This window comes from Pan paniscus, chromosome 2 (genome assembly GCF_029289425.2).
Source record: "Pan paniscus chromosome 2, NHGRI_mPanPan1-v2.0_pri, whole genome shotgun sequence".
NCBI classification, from domain to species: domain Eukaryota; kingdom Metazoa; phylum Chordata; class Mammalia; order Primates; family Hominidae; genus Pan; species Pan paniscus.
In genome coordinates, this window is record NC_085926.1 from 34,265,814 (window position 1) to 34,287,407 (window position 21,594).

Consider the following 21,594-nt stretch of genomic DNA (forward strand, 5'->3'; position numbering starts at 1 on the left):
AGTTCATGGAATGATCCAACCTGCACCACATTGCTGACCCTCCCTTCCTTCCTTCCTTCCTTCCTTCCTTCCTTCCTTCCTTCCTTCTTTCCTTCCTTCCTTCTTTCCTTCCTTCCTTCCTCCTTTCTTTTTCTTTCTTTCTTCCTTTTACTTTCTCTTTCTTTCTTTTTCTTTTTTTTCCAAGGTCTCACTCCATCATCCAGGCTGGAGTATAGTGGCTTGATCTCAGTTCACTGCAACCTCTGCCTTCCAGGTTCAAGCATTCTCCTGCCTTCTGTATAGCTGGGATTACAGGCACCCGCCACAACATCCAGCTAATTTTTGTGTTTTTAGTAGAGATGGGTTTCACCATGTTGGCCAGGCTGGTCTGGAACTCCTTGACCTCAAGTGATTTGCTCACCTTGGCCTCCCAAAGTGCTGGGATTACAGGAAAGAGCCACCATGCCTGGCCCTTGTGGTGCTTTTGTTACACTGCATTGAAATTGCATAAGCCTTGTTACACTGCTTGGTAATTAGGCAAAGGTGGTAGAAGACTGTCTCCAACAGTTTTCATTAGGAATGCGCAAGATTTCAGGTCTAGTCTAATAGGTAAATTAGGCTTCTATGGGCCTAGCGCCCAAGGCGGAGCAGAGACCCCTGTCTCATGGGTCATGGTAGAGCTAGATTTCCAAAGCGATACATCCAGGCCCAAGGTTCCTGAGTGAATTCACAGAAGAAAGTTCAAATCCTAGCACAGGTTTGTGTGCTGGGCAGGGATGATGGTGCATCAGAGACAATGAATAGAATGAGATCTGGGCCTGTCATGTGGGTTCTGGCATTTTCTCTTTTGGGGAGTTATTTGATAACCAGGGCACACAGAGGGGTCTCAACCTCCCCGCCCCCGCCCCCCGGATCATTACCTCTGTGGGAAGACCTCTACCCCATCTTGTGGTGTCCTGGGCAGGGGTAGCTGTGGTGTCTACATCCAGGGGCTTGATGTCAGGGTGGCAGCTGTGAGCTCTAAGGTAGAGGTTGGCTGAAACTGGGGCAGCCCTTCCCAAATTCTCTTTTCTAAGAGCAATGACTCATGAGTGTCTGAGTGTCCCTCACAGACTTTTTTCCTACAGGTTCCTAGAAAGTGGAGGAAGGACGAAAGCTAACTCTTGTTTGACATTTCTGTGACTCAGGAGTGCAGAACTATAAAAAACTACTTTGTTAACCAAATGTCAAATTTAATGAACCCACTGATATCAAAAGAAAGACCTGCAATATCTTCATCTGTGTAATTAATTAGCCTGTGTCTATAAAGTGTTCCAAGCATGTGAAGTGCCACAGATATTTTGTGTTATTAATTATTATTATGCATGGGAAACATAACTGGATTTCTTTGACCTCTGTGCACTTAACAGCTCCTGTTTAATGGTGCATTAATTGTAGCTTTATTTTTTGATCAGCATCGATTCTCTTTTGGTGGTGATATATTGAGGCATATTTTCATGCCTTTCAAGATTTACCTTTAGAAAATCAAGTTTTGAAAATGAGAGTGGCAGTGAGAAGTGACTGAAGGTGTCTGAAAGGGGGGGAGTGTTGACCGCATGAAAACAGGTTTTCAGAAAATGCATCTGCTAGCATCAGATTAAATTAAAAGAGGAAAAGACTGGAAGCAGGGAAGAATCCTGCTTAGGCATGAAATAATGAAAATGTGAGCTAGGGTAGCGATTGGGAAATGGAGATTGTATGGTTGAGAGAAAAATGTATTGCTTCAGAACTGTTAATGATAATGTCCTAATGGGCCCTCTGGTGTGGCAGGGGAAAGCTGTAGGCCGCTTAACTGCCCTGTATTAAAAATGAAAAGAAATAATTCAGTATAAAGTTTTAGTTATGAACGATGAATAAATTCTAGAGATCTATTGTACAGTATAGTGCCTCTGGGTAACAACATAGTATTGTGCCTGTTAAACTGTCAAGAGTATAGATCTCATATTCAGAGTTTTTAACACACACACACACACACACACACACCGCAAAATAAGGACATTTTTGGAGGGGATAGCTATGTTTAGTATTTTTATTACAATAATGGGTGTAGGTATATGTCTAAATGCATCAAAACATAAATATTTAATATGTACATTATTTCATGTATCAAGTAGACCTCAATATATATTTTTTTTGAGACAGAATTTCGCTCTTGTTGCCCAGGCTGGAGTGCAATGGCACAATCTCGGCTCACTGCAACCTCCGCCTCCCAGGTTCAAGTGATTCTCCTGCCTCAGCCTCCCAAGTATCTGGGACTACAGGCACACGCCACCACGCCCAGTGAATTTTTTTGTATTTTTAGTAGAGATGGGGTTTCTCCATGTTGGTCAGGCTGGTCTCGAGCTCCATACTTCAGGTGGTCCACCTGCCTTGGTCTCCCAAAGTGCTGGGATTACAGGCATGAGCCACCGCGCCCAGTCAGTAAAGCTTTAAAAAAAGGAAAAGTCCATTTGGAGAGCTGGAAGTAGCCTTGTTAATAGATAGATGCAAAAATAATTTGGAAAATGAAAGAGCAGCCTAACAAGATTCCAATGGGCTTGAGGAGAAAACCCCCTGTGACAGGTATGTGGGTGTTGGGCATGTAGCTGGTGTTGCTGAGGCACTGTTTAAGCTGTCTAACAACCAGGTTTGTCTGCTAGTCGGTACTTAGATGCAATGTAATACTCACCTGGTTTTACTCTGAAGAATCAGTAAAAGTGTACAATGTACACACAATGTTTTAGGAATGGTGCTTTGGAGAAGTCAAAGTGTTCACCCCTGGGTCAAAGTTGAAAGCATAGAGAGTGTGGTGAGAGTTAGGTGGAGAGCTGCTAGCCATCACGGTTCATGTGACTTTGAGAACAATAAAGATGCAAGAGAATTCAGTGAGACCTTGAGCAGGGCATGGGTTTCCCACAGCATGTCAGATGAGATCAAGACAATTTTATTTGATTTTCCAAAACAAAGTGACCTCAGCTAACGTGCAGGTACCAAAAGAAAGGACGAACCCTAGAACTGGTGATATCTTTCCAAATTGAGGATTGTATTACAGAACTTCATGTAACAAGAAGGGAGCCCACTGCCTTCCTCTCTCCAACTTTGCCCCTGTGGCTCCACTCATTATTTTTCATTTTTTTAGAGTGGTCATACATACCTCAATGGGACAAAGTATCTCCTCTGAGACTTCAGAAAATCCTTTTCTTCTGGAGCCACTCTGTTCTGGATTACCCTGAGATTTTAATGAGATAAAGTCTAGAGATGTATATAACTTTTCTGCATCATTTTGGAATTTTAATGAGATGAAACGAGACCCAGAGACACCTGTTCTAGACCACTTTGGGATCTTAATGAGGTAAGGCTAACGGAGGATGGACTAAATTCATTTTTTCCCAAGCTGTTCAGAGACCAAATACACAGACAAGAAATGCAAACATATGGATGAAGTCTTCCAAATTGCTACTTCCTCTAACTCCTTTTCTAATCTTCATGTTGTTTCTTTTTTATTTAGAGTGTGTGTGTTGGTAGGTGTCATCAGTGGAGGGCTGGTGGTTGGAAGTTAGAGGAGTAGCTGTTTATGAATTCTAGACCTGGACAGTCTTTGTCATTAAATTGATATGTGACCCCATGGTAAGTAACCAAGGCTCTCCTCCTCTGCTTGGTTTGGGATTCTATCTAGCCACTGTCTTGTTTATCATTAGATTGCCTTGTTTAGCTATCTGTATTGACACAATGCTAAGTCTAAGGGGTCATTTTATCTGCCATAAGCAAAGGAAAAAGGTCCTTTACAAATTAAAGTGATTCAAGGTCCCACACTATTGCTAGCTTGTAATACCTCTAGGAGTAAGAATGCAGTACCTGCCTGGCCTCTCATACTCACTTGTAAGATGGCTTGAGTATTGGGGTCACCTGTATTTTGGGAGAGAAATTTCTCTCCTGATGGAAGTTGCCATGCTCAACCAAGCATGCAAGCCATGTGAAGAATCCTAGAATCCTATATTTCACTCTGTGTGTTTCTTTCTCTTGTCATTCCAGGATGCAAACAGGTTGAAGACAAGAGCTCTCTTTAATGGAACCTGAACAGTGCCTAACTCCTGTAGATATTCACTGAATGTTAAATAACAACAGTGATCATGTAATAATGATGCCCAATTCACCTGTTACTGCCAGCATGGCCTGAGAGCATCCTGAGGTGAATTTAAAAACTTCAGTGATTCAAATCACATTTACCATAAGAAATACATCTTCTAGCTTACAGTATTGTTCAGCTGATTGCTGGCTTACTGTGTCTTCGTTAGAATCATCCAGGTCTGGAAGAAAGATATTGTGCTTTAATGATAAACAATCTCAAAAGGGAGCAAGAGGGATTCAACTGGCTCTTCTGGCCAGTGCCTTTCTCTTCATTTCCCTCATCCAGTATTTTTTCCAACTGCTTCAGTTGCTTTGAAGTAAATTATTACCATATGAGCTCAATTTAAAGAGCTGCTATAGAAAACAAGCTGCCACAAGCTATTAAGAAAATAACCCTATTGCAGTTTTGTGTGAAAAGGAAAAACAAATTAACTCCATTCAAGATACATACATATATATTTTTTTCATTGAACCAGAGTCTTTCTCAATAGCATCAATGACAAGGAATGGCAGCTTTCTTATCCTCCCTGCTTTTCTCAATCCAGCCCTGAGTCTTATACCATAGTATCCTGGAGGAAGCTGTCAGACATCTTAGTTAAAAGCTTTCTGATGGGAACTTTAATGATTGGTCTGGAAAGAACCAGCGTTATGGGCATGAACACTGCTTTCTTCCCCCAAGATCTGCAATGCTACACAGAGCATAAACATCTTTCTCTTGGCAACTGCCTGCATATCCCTCAGGCGTCACTGGGCTTGGACATTTATTTGTTTATTCATGTATGATCTACTAAGTGCCATGTGTTTTGTGAGGTGACAGGGATATAATAAATAAGACACAATCCTGCCCTAAAATGACCTCACTGTAGAGATGAATACATGATTATGGGTTCCCTCTTGATGAGGTAATGACAGTGACAAGACACAGGTTAGAGGGTGGGCTGTGGAATCACAGCTCAGAAGCACCCACCTAGTCTTAGTGGGGTCACAGAAGCTTTCTGGAGGAGGTAATGCCTGAATTTCCAGGACAAGTAAGAATTTGTCATTTGAAAAAGGGGCCAGGAAAGAGATTTCCATTGTTAACACATAATCTGCTCCCTGCCTTCAAATTTAGGTAAAATTGTTTTACCTAACACATTCACACCTTGCAAATTCAAGAGAAGGGGCCTTCTAATGGCAATTTCTACTTCCCTATGTCCACCACTAATTCTAGCATCTATCAAGTAACTACAGTGGAGTTGCTACTGACTTGGGTGTTTTGTAACCTATTATTGATTATAATTTTACTCCCATATTTACGGATAGGAAGGCTGAGGTCACAGCTGATAACTAAGAGTCTAGTCTTTTTTTCAAAATCTAAATTCTTCTTACTATAGCATGCTGCAAATTTAAATAAAAATTCTAGATGGTTCCAGTGGAAAGAATGTTCCACCTGGCCTTTCCACTTGCTATCATGACAAATCTATAGCAGGTTTATAGTGTTTGCCTGAAAGATAAGTATCACTGTATTTCTATTTGGACAATGCCATTTCTTGCGTTTGCTCTTTACCATTCAGTATTGTCAGACTTTGAAATGTATGTTTTATAGTACTTTTCCATTTCTTATGAAAAAATATTTCAATGTGTCTATATTATTTTTCTGTGAACACACACATACACACACGACTTGAACCCCTGAGCCACTTGCTAATGAACTTTAAGAATTCACTGGACAGGGTGTTGCCAAGTTAGCAAGATCTGAACCACTATAGTCTCTCCCTCTTATGGAGACATGACAACATATGAAAACTGGATTCGTGTCTAGGGCTTTCTTTCCTCTTATGGGTGCACCAAATTGGAAGAGTAATATTAAGAAGTTTTGAGCTGATCATTATCACTAGACTGGCCCTGAGGCAGAGACCACTGACTATGTATGAAAATGCTTTTTCGTCTTCAGTGCAGAGCTAGACTACATTTCCCAGCATTCCCTGCAGTTTAATATGGGCACGTGACTGAATTCTAGCCAATGGATTGAGGAGTTAATGATTTGTACCACTTCCAAGTTTGGCTCATAGAACCCCAAGCACGTTCCTTCATGCTCTTTACCTTTCCCACTGCTAGAGTGAAGATGACTTCCAAGGCGATCTTGGAAGCTGTGTGTCAAAGATCTATGGTCAACTGGGTCCCCAAATGACCATGGAAAAAAAAATTGGTTCTCTACCAAGCACTGTTATGTGAATAAGGAATAACCTTCTATTGTGCTTCTAATGTTTGTTTTTCGGCTTATAGCAGCTGGTGTTACCCTAAATGATACAGGCGGTCATCCCTAGAGATTTTATTGTTACCAGCTTACTTAGTATTCGTGCCTTGAGTCTTGCGGTTTCCACTGCAGAGAACTCTGCAGGGTTCTGAGGTCTGAAGACTTTGTGAGGCTTTAAATGAAAAGTAAAACACACAGGTTACATTCATCAGTCCTGATCTCAGCCTGTCTCTGCTTTGAGTGTCTTGTCCCCTGAGGGCTTCTCAAGCAAAAGGGAAATGTTCTGACTGTGGCCTAGCAGTGTCTTTTCTCTTGATTGACTGATCAATGTAGTTTGTTCCTGCTGCTAGGTTTCTGATGAGATTTATGACCACCAGGGCTGCCATATTTCAGTCCTTATTTTCACCCTTCTTTGCTTAAAGAGAGCCATTATAGTGGAATCATCATCTTTGACTGTTTTCAAAATTTTACTCACATGAGGCCTGTGAGGAGCTCCCAGCTCTCAGATGTCAGAGCTGCTGGGTGAAAGCTACGTTTGGGGAGATAGCACAACAATTCCTTCTCTTACTCATGTTTATCAGCAGTAGGTACTGGCAGGGACATGGTGCCAGTGAAATACTTTTTTAACACTAACTTAGTGTTGAAATGTGTGCACATTGTCAGTGTTTCTAAAGGTCATTCTAAATCTGAGGGTTGGGGACAATTTTCCTGGACTGATTTTGGGAAACTAGATTCCTTCCACTCCTGCTGCTGCTGCTGCTGCTACCACTAGCCATGTGCAAGCAGTAAGTGAGGAAAATTATCTTGCTGGGTAAATCCAAGCCTCACTTTATTAAAATATCTCAGAGGAAGACCTGACAAGGAGTGGGCAAACTGCCCATAACCCTGTTACTACAGATGTCAGGGTCTGAGAACTAGGTTAAATGTTTGCCTTCTCTGAGACTCTACATTTCTGTTTTTTTCCTATTCCTCCAGATGAGAGAAGCTTGAAACAAGGACACCTGTGTACTATGCAGTAGCCCACAAATGGTTTCTTTAAGATATGCCCCCTTCCTATTTCTGGAGACTGGCAATATGTTGGAAGTGGGTAGGAATAAGACAACTCAGCGGTTGAGGATTTTGAAAATGAGTATGTTAGATGTTATGGATTATCACTTTTACACCCATAATTCTCAGCATCTTAAACTTAGCATGTCACCATTCAGACTGAACTGAATTGAATTCTATTTATTTCTGTAGACAGAGGCATCTCCTTTTACTATTGATGGGTTTCCTTAGGTGTTTATAACAGAACATCTCATGACTCTTCAAATATTTATCATTAACATACTGTTGAATTAAGACAGTGTGATGATTGCTCAAAGACCTGAGGACAGAAATATCATTCGACCCAGCAATCTAATTACTGAGTTTATACCCAAAGAAATATAAGTCATTCTATAAAGACATATGCACACATATGTTCATTGCAACACTAGTCACAATAGCAAAAACATGGAATGAACCTAAATGCCTATGAATGATAGACTGAATAAAGGAAATGTGGTACAGATACACCATGGAATACTATGCAGCCATAAAAAAGAGTGAGATCAAGTCGTTTGCAGGGACATGGGTGGAGCTGGAGGCCATTATCCTCAGCAAACTAACATAGGAGCAGAAAACCAAATACTGCATGTTCTCACTTCTAAGTGGGAGCTAAATCATGACAACAGTGGACCACATAGAAGGGAACAACAGACACTGGGGCTTACCTGAGGGTGGATGATGGGAGGAGGGAGAGGATCAGGAAAAATAACTAGGCTTGATACCAGGGTAATGAAATAATCTGTACAACAAACCCCCATGACACAAGTTTACCTCTGTAATAAACCTGCACACATACTCCCTGAACTTAAAGTTAAAAACAAAATCGAAATATATTGTTTATTATTATTTGGAAAGCCATCTGAGCATTTGTCTCCTTTTAACAATAATGCTCCCTGACATCAATAACAGTTACATAATTTAGAGGAGGTCATAGCTATGTTATCTTTTAAAAAAATCGTGTCTAAATAATTCCAACTTTCTAGCCCCTCTTTGAACTTTTCAAATTGCTTATCCCCATTCACAAACTCTCCCAGGAGAAATTGTGTGGGTCCCCTACTAATGGCCCGTTCATGTAAATCATCTCGAATGGTGTCACCTTCATTAGTGACTGCTATAGTTATATTAGAACAAATCTCCAAAGCTGTTAAAATTCAGATGGTACCAGGGACCCAAACATCTGTTATACATGCTATTAAAAAGTTTCAGTTGCCCCTGAACACATTGTTTCAGTGTCTGTTTTTTTCTAAGTCTCTGGAGAATTTGGAGAGAACAAGAATCTCTTTCTAGAACACATAACTCCGGGAATAATGGAGACAGAGAACTTGATAACAGACCAATATTAAATGTCTTTAATTTCATCTTGATAATTTCTAGCTGGAAAAATTGTGTTGGTTTTCTTCTTGAGATTAGGTTTGTTTCATCATATTTGTCAGAGACTGCCATGAGGAGATACTTTTTCTTTCATTTTTTATGTGGCTGGATGGTACCCTCCTCTTCGCACCCCTGCCACCAGCCTGCCCTTCTTTGGGAGGTAAGGAGAGCTTTTACAAGGTAACTCAGGCCTAAGAAGCAGACAGACATTGCCTTCAGCATAATCAGGTAGGGGAGGCATGCTAGCAAGGAAATAGTCACTCCCCACAGCATGACGTTGTCTGAGTGTGCTTTAGACATTCTGCACTCAAATCCCACATGAATAATAGCCTCTTCCCTCCTCCTCTACCTCACAATATGGAACATCTCCTCTTTTAAGTCAGCAACAACAGTGAAAACAGGTAGGGACTGTCCATCCCTGCCGGAGGCCACAACCAAGAGAAGTGGCACCGAGGTGGGAAGAGAAAGGAGGCTTAACGCACAGAAAGAGAGAGAAAAAAAAGAGTGAAGGTGAGGGTCTGGGAGGTACTCTCTCTCTCCTGAGGTGATGGCTACCTTGGCCTCCATGGGAAGTTAGGCATGAGATCCTGTGTCAGAGGAGATGCTTTTGCACCAAGGAATAGAAACACTTGACACAAACAGTTAAGGGAGAAGGAGGCATTATTTCCCACAGACGCAGTCTCTGATGTATTTGTGATGGGGCTGGTTTCCTCAGAATTTCAGTTTATGCCTTCCTCAATGTGTGGGCTTTGTCATCAGGCTGGCAGCTTGGTGACATCAGTAGTTCCAGGTTATCTTGCCACCACAGCACCAGAGAGAAGGACTGTCTGTCTTGTGGCTTTCTCTTTACATGGAGAAGACTTTTCTTTGAATCCCAGGAGACTTTCATTATTTCTTTTTGGCTAGAATTAGGTTATATGCCATTCTTTAATCACTGACTAGTAAGGGATGGAATTACCATGATAGTCTTACACTAATTATTTGGAGCAAATTGAATATTGGAGAATCAGTCATCATGATACTAAAGTTACCATATCTGTGATGGTACAAGATTGTTATTTCTTATCTTACTATCTCTTGTATATTATCAATTAGGTGGTTTAATTTTGTCTAGATATTTAAAGTACTTGAAAACTGGTATGTAATATAAGAGTTGAAAATAAATATATTCCTCTTCTATAATTAAACTATATATATGACGTCTAAATTATATCTACATATACTGCATATATTTTATATTACTATTGTGTTACATATTATGCTATATTATGTTTTTATTGTGGTTATACTATGTATAAACTAAACATTATATGTTTTAAAAACTTATTTCAAAGTGCCACATGTTCTAACAGAAATCCTTTGTCACATCAATATAATTTCCTAGTTGCTTGTTGGTTTTTGGAAATTGCCAGTATGCTTTTTTGGTTGATGCAGCATTCACTAGCTAAATGGCACCCTGTCAGAACCATGGCTTGCCAGTTGCATCAAATGCTTCTGACACACTTCCCCTTCCCACCCTTGATTGTCATTAGAAGACTGAGATTCTTGACAGAACCTGAATGGGGTTTGTGTCTTTGCCCCCATCTTAGCATTGAGCTTTCTGATGATCTCTAGGCCTCCATTCTTTCTATCTTCTCTTCCCCCGACAGTTGGTCAGATTGGTACCATCCAGGTTCTGGCCTCATATCAGGTGCTTCTTTGAGGGCAGGGATCAAAAGGAATTGCCATACGCAGAGGGAAGGAGGCAGGGGAAAGGAATAGCAAGGGAGGGGCAAATTGGCTTCTCCTGGTTGTTGCAGGAGCCAGGATCTGGCATTTTGGTTTGCCTTTCTGATGGAGAGGGCTGTGAATGACTGTGTGCCCTGCCTTGGCCAGTCACAGGAGAGTGGGCACCATTGACAAAGAGGCAGCTGGTTGGGGTGCTCTCTATGAAGTGAAAAAAAGGCAGAGTGGGAGAGACAATAAGAAATGAGGACATAAAAGAAAGAGGCCCTCATGGATATTGATGGCCTATTTGGGTTGGCTCAACTGGCTGTGGGAAGGGTGGGGTGTGGTGGGAAGCACTGTGTGGCATAAGGCTTCTCTGCCCAGAGATTACTCAAGAGGCAGTGAGGCTCCCTTGGTCACTGGCTGGGATGTCCAGGGCAGAATTCTCCTCCAAGACTGTTCACAATGTCAGGGATGGCCACTCCCCATGGGGGATGGATTGTCAAATAAAGTAGGGCTCCCCAGGCTCACCTGGGAATCCTGTACTGACATCTATCTCAGCCCATAGACCTGACCATCTCTTCAGCCACCACCTAGGCCTGGCAGGGTTAGATGTTTCTAATGCGTGGGTATAGACCCTCCTCACCTTGTCCCATTAGCCTCCCTCTCCCATCTAAAACCTTTTGAACCAGGAAGCAAATTGCCAGCTCATTTAAAAAAAAAATAACAATGAACTGCAGCAGATCCAGTACCCAAAATAGAAGAGTCTCTTGACATTGCAGTGTGTGGTTTCTGAGATAAACCACATGTGCTAGAATTTACATTATTAATTAATTCTACCATTTATGGCAGTTTTACTATTTACTGGCCAATATGGAGATATTTACATATTTGAATAGCTTATAATAGTGTGTACCTGCTGAATATTAGTTGTGGTTACATGTCTCTCTCATTTCTAAACAGTGGCTTCTGGAGGTGGGTGCTGAATTTTATTGCTTAACCCTGAATAACCAATTAATTTTTGCTGGGTAACTGTGCGGGTTTCTATGGTTGAGGGAGGCGATAGGCCACCTTCTCACCTTTTATCAGAATAGACTCCCCACTCTTTTCAATGTGAAAGGTGGAATGCTTAGCTCGACCACTGACAAGCACAACTGATAGCTTCTGAATATCCTACTTCCTTCCCCTTACACCGAGGGGAACACATCATTCATTATTCTCATGTTATACCTTTTTATTTTTACAAATAAACAAAAACAAAACTAACATCATTCCCTGCTAAGGAACTCAAAAGTAGACGTTATATAGGAATGTGAACCGTGAAAGTATATCCTGGAATTTATGGTCAATGCGCTTTGAAGGTGAAAAACACCCTCTAGTCATACAACATTACTATAGCTCCTGTCTGTCCTTTTATCCATTTCCCCCATAGTTTGCTCGCTGACTTGAGTAACCTGCAAAAGAGATCTGAAGAGAGAAGGAGAAATGAAGAAGCACACTGGAAAAATTCTTCATTTATTATTAACTTAAAACTCCAATTGACTTGCTTCCCCCAGGGCTGGAGACTACAATGGGACATGGAATTGGTCCAGTTAGGCTCAAAAATTCAGGGAAAGAGATTGGTGTAGTGGAAAGATCAGTGAACTGGGAGAGAAAATTGCTGAATGCTAACCATAAATGTGATTTTCTGAGTCCCTTAACTTTCCAATGACTTCTTTCATACATTGGACACCTTGTTCTCTCTCTTTGCTAGCTTTTACTTCTTGCCATTCTATGGTTTTCTTGTCTTTTTGTATGGCTTAGGTATATAACAGATTAAAAAATGCATCAGGACTGTGTGGTGGTTAATTTCTGTTGTGTAAGATAGCATCCCTTAGCTTTGTGGCTTAAAACAAAAGCCATTCTCTTTAGTTTACAATTCTGTGGATCATTCAGTTCTTCTGTCTTGGGCTGGCTCAGCTTGATCATGGCTGGCTCTCTTATGCTGCTACCATCAGCTGGCAGATCTGCTGGCTGATCTAGAATGGCCTCCCTTGCATGTCTAGTGGTTGGTAGGCTGGCAGCCAGGGTCTGGATGCCTGTTGGCTGGGGTGCCTCGGTTCTCCTTTAACAGGCTAGCTTGGACTGAATCACATGGTGGACTCAGGGTCCCAAGCTCAGCAGGTTGGCAAGTCAGAATGCTCAAGCACTTTTCAAGCCTCTGATCACATCAAGTTTGCTAATATCCTGTTGGCCAAAGCAAATCACACTGTACATGGAGATTCAAAGGGTGAAGAAATAGATTCCATTTCTTTATGGGAGGAAAGGAATTTATGGCCATTTTTACAATTTATCACGGACTGCATTTTGAGACATCTGAAAAATGTATTGCAATGGCAGATAACATTTTTGAGTGTTTAGCATGTGCCACACATTATGGTCATCAAAAAATTTACATTCTCATGATACTTGCCCTTATAGGCCCTACATCTTTGGTGCTTCCATTAAAAAAGGAAAGTGGCTATGTCAAACTCTACTCTGCTTTTACACAGCAGATGTGGTGCAAAAATGTTTCTTGTAAATAGACATTTTGTAGCTTGAATTATATTTTCAGCACAATAGGGGGATTGGCTATTTCAAGGAACCCTGTTGCAAATCCTTTTGGAAAGTAAAGAATCCTTTTGTAACACCTGAAATCACCTCCTGGTTTAGCTGTTTGGAAGGTCAAAGCAAAGGGATTTGAAAATATGGATAATGTAGAAAGGTCTCTGGCTTTGGAGTTGAACTGACCTAGGTTCAAATCTTACCGGGTAAGTAATCTTGGGCAAGTTATTTAACTTCCGTAAGCCTTAGTTTCTTTTTTGTTGTTGTTGTAATAGGATTAATAGATATCTGTCCCCATTGGCTTACATGAAAAGGGAAAAATTATGTAAAGGGCTAGATATTTTACAGAGGTTCAATAGATTAGTACAATATATTCTTCCACATTATCAGATGTTAGATTTTGTGTAACTACTGTCCTGCTATTTCCTACTACAGATAAAAACCTTTTGAAATATTTGTTTTCCAGTTTCAGCATTAGCTTGGCTTGGGTTCTCTGTGTCTGTTCTTTTAATCTCACCATAAAGCTATATAGCTATTTGCATTCCTTAATCAAATTCAAGAGGGTAGATGAGGAAATGAATTCATAGCTCTGTAGACATCATGGGGTAAAAAGTCTGTACTAAACCAATTTAAAATAAATTAGCTGAGAAAAAGCAGGTGCTGCCTAACACAATATGCAAAGTTATCTTTTAACCCAATCAGCAGAGAACAGAAAAACAATTAGCAAATTGGATAGCTATTCCAGGTGTCTGAGGGCCACTGGCCACAGGATGGCCACTGAAGGGATCACCACCAGCTTCAGGTCACTAGGTAGACTTGCAGTATCAGCAGAAAACCCTGACTTGGGGTGGCCAATCTCCCAGTGCTATGAGAGCATTGGAAGGAATTTATAGCTGGTGAATTACAAAAGCAGCTCTAATTAGGCTCAAGAGGCAATTGCATAAGAACTACTGAGAACATCGCAGACTCATATTTGCTTCTTTCTCAGGATTTTATATGAGAGCCTGGTAATGAATGTTCTTTAACAGTAGGAGCTGAGAGACCTTAGTGTTAATAGCACTCCTGAGGATACAACTTCCTTTATTTGCAATCCTGCAAAGATCAGTTGGATACCATTGTTAAATCTTGAAATTGCACCCTCTCTTTCCCCAGTCTACATTGTGGCTTAACTCAGAAGACAGGACCACGGGGAAGAGCTTTTTCTTAACCACCAATCCCCTCCCTATGCAGTAATGAACAATAAATAATCTAGCACTGATTGGTTTTGAAATTTTTTTAAGGGTCCAGCCCATTTTTTAAGCGTTTTAGGAACAAAGCGTTTGTTTGTTTGTTTGTATTAATAAAGAGTAATAGAACCTCTCTAACATCCACAGGTTAAAATACTATAATGTTTCTGAATTCAGGGGCTGCTTTGGTCAGAGGTATTGGTTCCCTTGGTCTGCTTTTCCTGAGTCCCTACTCAGGAAATTACTAATTCCTAAGGAGTTAATTTACTGAGTGAAAATGTACTCAGTAGATTAGTTCTCTAGTTGAATTGTAGTGGATAACTCAGAAATTTCTTTCCCCCTTCCTGTCCTTCCTCCCTTCTTTTCCTTCGCTAAATACACAGAGATCCTAACGTGGAACAGCCACCGTTCTAGATGATGGACATGAAGCAGGGAGTCCAGTAGGTTTGGGAGCAAGATCACTCTGAAGAGTTCTAGCCATAACCAGCAACACCTGAAGAGTCTCAGGGAAGACTCACTCATTAGTGGGTATGTCAGGAGATGGTCTGGCTTCAGTGATCTTATGTTGATAGAGCCACTTAGTTGCTTATTAAGAGACTGATTCTTGGGCCATATTTAGGAATTTAGTCACTGTATTCAGTGAAGCAGCTGAATTTCTACCTTTTAAATAAGGACTCCTGTGATGCAGCAGATCCACAAATGACTTTTGAAAACTTAGCAGTTATTGGCTGAAAATCTCAGGTAGGCCCATGGAGCCTGTGTGCCCCATATTGGATCCTAAGGTCATCTGCCCTCCATTCCTCTGGCAAAATCATCTCACACCTCCAGCTGGTATTAACATCTGCTACCTAAATCCCCAAAGCTGCTCTGGCCCCAGCTTTGTCCAAGGTTAGTCCCTTAACCACTTCTTGTATTCTGTGAACCATCACAAAGTCTTCAAACATATTATTATTTGGCCTATGTCAGCCAGGGTCATTCTGTTGGTATAAGCAAAGAAACAGTGAGAGCATGCAATCTTGGTATGTGGATGGTGGATGGTGTTCTGGCTTTGTGGGGATATGATATCTGGGAAGGGAGTGAGTCTTCTGCATAGTCCATTAAAGGAAAGTCTACCCTGCCCTCTACCTCCACCCCCAGAGGGGCTGTATTCTGTCTCCTCAGGCAATGCTGCTGTGAATATTTGCATGAATTTCCCTTTTTCCTTCTAGGCTCTGGGGACAAGAACTGTGTCTTATTGTTGTCTATGGCTCAGGGACCAGCAAGGGGCTTGGAACATAGCAGGTTACCTGTGTGATTGTGAAAGAGGAAGATTATACTCTGAACCTGAGCAGTGCTGCAGGTGCTGGGCCTTGCTTGGGGCCTGACCCTAATTATGAGCTCTCATTGGGTTCTTGGGGTCTTTTTCTATCTACCTTTGCCCAGTCCTCTGCTTCCTAGGAAAATATAACTAGGTTTCAGGTGCCTCCAACTGGGTCACTATCCTTAGTATTTGAAATCCAGAGGTCTCTCATTTTCTTAGGAGTTTGTATATTTCTCAGGTCAATTTCTCATATTTGGGGCCACATTTTATTTTTTGCTTCCCTGAGTCTATTCTGTGCTAAGGGCATGATAGACAAAAGAAAAATATCCATGTCTAAACTTCCCAGGACTTCTAGAAATAAGTTTCCAATTAACATTCTTTCCTTGGCAGCCCAATTTTGTGATTAAAGAGCTTCATTGGCTTTGGGAACATTTAGAATTAAAATCCAATACTAACGGAGACCCAGGGGCAAGACCTTATGAATAGAGGCCAGAAAGGAAAGCAGGAAAAGCAGACGGAGCCAATGAAAGGGGCAGGGGGAGGTTGCCATTTCTGGAGAGGCAAGGGAGGACAAAATAGCCTACTGAGATAATTTGCTCTCCCTCAAAAGGATTCTGTGGCAAGTTCCCTAGCTGTAATAAGGTCTGAGAATCAGGAAATTCCAGGGGGCTCATCTTTGTTCCTGCTCTGTGAAATGCCACTGAATAAATCAAGGAATTTATTTGTCACTCGTTTCCTCTATAAACTCACTTCATGGCCTAGATGTGCTCTGAAATATAGCATCTAAAGCAGTCATGGAGAATATCAGAGGTCAGCTTGGAGCCATGGAGAATATCAGAGGTCAGCTTGGAGCCATGTAGAATATCAGAGGTCAGCTTGGAGCCATGTAGGATATCAGAGGTCAGCTTGGAGCCATGTAGGATATCAGAGGTCAGCTTGGAGCCATGTAGGATATCAGAGGTCAGCTTGGAGCCATGTAGGATATCAGAGGTCAGCTTGGAGCCATGTAGGATATCAGAGGTCAGCTTGGAGCCATGTAGGATATCAGAGGTCAGCTTGGAGCCATGTAGGATATCAGAGGTCAGCTTGGAGCCATGTGGAGTATCAGAGGTCAGCTTGGAGCCATGTGGAGTATCAGAGGTCAGCTTGGAGCCATGTGGAGTATCAGAGGTCAGCTTGGAGCCATGTGGAGTATCAGAGGTCAGCTTGGAGCCATGTGGAATATCAGAGGTCAGCTTGGAGCCATGTGGAGTATCAGAGGTCAGCTTGGAGCCATGTGGAATATCAGAGGTTAATTTGGAGAGGTTGAAGGTAACTGAGCTAGATGTCTGGAGGTAGGACTGTGCCCCCTGTTCATCTGCCCTAGTTTATTCCTTGACATACTGCAGGTCACCTCTCTGTTCCAACCTACTGCTGTTTTTTATTGCATTGTGCTTTCTCACCTCCATTTCCTCTCTGCCTTGAACATCCTTCCCCCTTGACTTAGGTTGTGTTCCCTGGAAGCAGTGATGAAGACAGAGATTTATATGATTTATCAAGGGAGCAGTCTCAGGAGAAGGGGAGGGAAGGAGCCAGGATAGGGTAAGGGGCAGGAATTACAGGAGAATGAGATATGAATTGATCCCTCAGGGAGTTCTGGAGTGTGAATTGCACTATAGAGATTGTGTCACTCTGAAGCAGGGGCTCCAGTACCCCCATGTGGGTCAGCTGTTGGAAGTAGGATGTTTCTGTAGGTGGGGGGTGTAACCTCCAAGGTGAGTTGCCACCAGTTTGCCAGGAGCAATTGTCTGGAGAAGGGAGGCAGATGGGAACCATAGCAGCCAACACCTGAAGCTCCTGACAGTGGGACTACTGCCCTGGTAAAGGACATCTGCAGGGAGTAGCAGCAGCATACCAGCCACCTGAAGAAATTTGCTTCGTTAACTTCTATTCACTGATTCTTCAAGACTTGGCCCTGGCCACATGTTCTCTGACTACTTCTTTCCTTTTTAGCCTGCTAAGTGTACCTCCTCCATGTCCTGTAAGCCTCCTGGACTTTCTAACCTCTATCTTACCTCCCTGTATGTTAATGGGCCTGCATGAGTATCATCTTTATTAATCATCTCCTTGGTGGTATGAGATTACTTTTCCAATTTCATCTACAATGCCTACCACAGTCTGTATAATGTAATAGCATCCCATAAGATAGTGTGGGGTGGATGAATCTTGGATCCTCTATTAGTTTGCTGTGTGATCAAGATCATTTACCTAACTTTTATCTAAGTAGGGAATAGTATCTGCCCACTGGTCTCTTAATGTTGTTGAGAAGGTCAAACCACAGAACACTATCTTACCTGTGAGGACTGGTATGAAAACCAGATCTTACTTTATCTTATTCATCATAGTGCAAGAGTCTCTTTGACAAAACCCATAAGAAAGTTGTACGCAGCCTAAGACGTAAGTGTCCCTCCTGGCCCATTCTTCCTCTTGGCACCCTGGACAGTTCCAACAGATTTTTCTGTCTCACATTGGGTTGAAATCTACCAGTAACTTCTCTTGAGTCTTATTTTGCCTCCTGGAGCCATTTAGAACTAGTCTGCTCCACATTTCACATGGCAGTCCGTATGGATTGATTATTTCAGGAGTGTTGCTGTCTTGTCTGCTGTTCTCACCTCTTGCTGACAGTGGCTGCCAAGCCTTTGAAGTCTGAGTCTTGCTTGTCTTCTTCCTCTTGTCATCACCTTCCTCTGTTACACAGTTAAGATGGAAAGAGTTGGAGGCTTAATTTTTTTAAGTTCCTAGGGGAATGGTCCTCAGGAAGGTCTTCTGAGGACACACATAGAATCTTGTCTCTGTTTTTCTAATTCTGGCAACTTGAAGGAAGATGCTGAGAGGCACCTTACATGACCCTATTTTTCCTCAACAACATCTTGATAATAAGTGATGTATCCAAAATTAATTTTCTACTTTTGTGAATAAAGAGTGATTCTATTAGGGTGATGAGGAACCTCCACAGCAGTAAGGGATAAAATATCTGGGAACCACTCCTAGTCATCATTCATTAGCTGGGTGACTTTAGGCAGCTCTCTCTCTTTGTTGTGAAGGAGGCTATAGCAGCTCTTAGAGAATGAGAGGAGTGAAGACAGACAAAAACCGACAGAATAAACAAATACCAAAGGACCCAAATTAACAAGATTTGGTGATGTTTTGGATTGGAGAGTGGTGAGGAAGAGGGAGAAGTCAAGGACGACTCCTGAAGCTTGTAGGAACTCTGGCATGTCGGGTAGGGAGAAGGAGCCTGCAGAATAAATGAATAAGCAGGCAGGTGGGTAGGAGGAAGCCCAGGAGATTGTGGAGCCCCAAGAACCCAGGAAGGAGCATAGATGGAAGGAGTGACCTTCACATTGCGGAGGTTTCAAGTAAGGTAGAATTGAAAATGTCCTGAGACTTTGGCAATAGACAGGTCACCTAATGATTGCAGTGGCTTTTTAAAGCCTGTGACAGGAGTGGAAGACAGAGCGAGGTGAATTGAGGAGTGGGAGGGGAGCATATGGAGATGGCAAGGATGGGTAACTTTCTGGAAAACTTTGGGTGTGAGGAGGAGGAGAGAGTGCTGTAGCTGCAGGAAGTGTGGGGTAGAGGGAAGATATTTTTAAGGTGGGGAAAGCTTGAGCCTGTTTAAGTGTTTTGGGGAAGATTGCGAGGAAAGGGTTGACTAGATAAGAGAGAGATGGGGTAATTGATGCCCTGAAAAGACGCCAGGGAAGAGATCCAGAATGCAGGAGGAGGAACCAGTCTTGACAGAGAAAGGATGCTGCCTCAAATGTCACATCAGGGATCTGTGTTACTGTGGAGACCACACTCTTACTAAGCCAGACAATATTTCTCCTTCCCTCACCCCTGCCCACAAAATTAGCTAGATACTTTTTCTCTAGACATTCCTGCTGGGAGGCTGAGACTCCATGTCCCTTTAAGACGGGGGAAGGATACTGTACCAGAGCCTCTTCCTAAGAGATCTGTACTTATTAAGTGATTGGGACTAGACTTACTTCCTCTTCTCACACAGTGTCTGATTATGCTTGGCAGTTGTGCCCAGGCCCCCTGCATACCTTTCAAGGTCCCTTTCAAGGTCCATTCTTATCTGACTTCCCAAGTTTACATCTTGCTGCCCTACAGTTAACTTTCTCTGCTTCCCCTTGGATCAATTAGACAAGTTGTAATTATAGGGTATATAATGGTCTCATTTCTCCTGGTCTGTTCCAAGCTCCTCTGTGTCTAGGTACAGAATGAGTAAGCATTCTCTAATGTTGTTGGCCAAGTTCATTTTTCTTATAAATAAAGTCACTGTCTTTATTTTCCTATTTTACAGAGAGGTCAAAAGTCCGTCTGACTCACCTGTGCTAAGTGACTTGAATGCCATCTAATCTAACTTCAAGGTGACTGGATAGATTGTACATGTGGTAATAAAATGCTAATCATAGTGTCATAATTTTAGAGATTCAAGAAGAAATTATTAGAAACACAAATTAAGAGCTTTAATATGCTCATATGTACCTGTGCATAACTTTTTTTAAAGCACCTAGAAACTGCAAGTCAATAAACATTGTTTTCCCATGCTGCCCTATACTCATCCAACCCAGCGATGATGAAATGCATACTGACAAGAGCAATAAGAAAAATAATAACATTATCACAGGATCAATGTCTATTGCTAGCTTCATAAAGGACTTGGCTTCCCATTGATGTTTAATTTTTGTAAATGCCTCTGGAAATTTAAGTAGCAGTAGGAAAACATAATGTTCAACTTCTCCTAACATAACCTCTTAAACTTTGGACGTGTGCAGTTTTCAGTCTGGGACAAATTTAGGAGAACAAATCTCTTTGAAACAGACTGGCAGATTTATTTTAAATAAGCTGGCTTTAAGGCTACAGGTCTAGGAGACAGAATCATAGAAGATGATTGGAACAACAGGAGCTGAAAAATCTTGGAAGCCTGCTTTTTCTGTGACTCGTTTTGGTGTATACATCAGCATAAAGGGGAGAGTCTCCTCTATCCATGTCATGGCTGATGGTAGCATCTGTGCCAAATTTTAAGCACTAGGGGACAAGTTGGGAGGCTCTGAAAAGCTCACCTGTCTCAGAACACCACGATATCCTAGCATTTTTGTTATTCCTCCTTGCTCTACCTCAACTGCTCTGGCATTGACTCAAATTCCTGGAACTGCATAATCAGCATCTGGACGAATAATAAATGAACTCCTGCTAGCTCTACCATAGGAAAAGCATTAGAGTACTTTGAAGTCCTAGAACCTTCATCTTCTTAGACTTAAGAGTGGTATTTCTGGAACTTGAGCTTGCATCAGACTCACCTAAGGCATCATGTTAAAACACTGATTGCTGAACTCTACCCTGATAGTTTTTGGTTCTGTAGTTCTAAGGCAGAGCTCATTAATTTGAATTTCTAACCAGTTCCCATATGATGCTGATGCAACTTGTCCTGCAGACCATACATTGAGGACCGCTAGCCTAGAGTTCCCCTTTCTTGACCCAGATGCTGGACTGTTGTAAGCCAACAGTTAGGTCTTTCTGAAATCCATGGGCTCAAGCAGGGGCAGAAAATATCCAGATGCCAAAAGGAAGCTTATTATTTTATAGGGACCTCTGCAGAGTGAGCGCCACACTTTGGCTGAAGAGTACAGTTTGTTCCTCACCATGACCTTGGGGTCCCGTCCCAACTAATCCAGAGCCATGTGGGTTTGCAGAGACAGGCATTCCTCCAATATTCTGGCCTCTGACCTGAAATCTTCTAACCTGAGAAGAGAACAGTCACCTTCCTGGGAATCTGAAATAGAAAGGCAAATTTGTGAAGGCCTTTCTGACATCTGAATGGCTGGATTTGCATTTGCTGTAGTGATAACTCAGTGCCATCCAGACCTGACAGTGATGAACGATGCTGGATTCTGCTCAAATTCCATCAA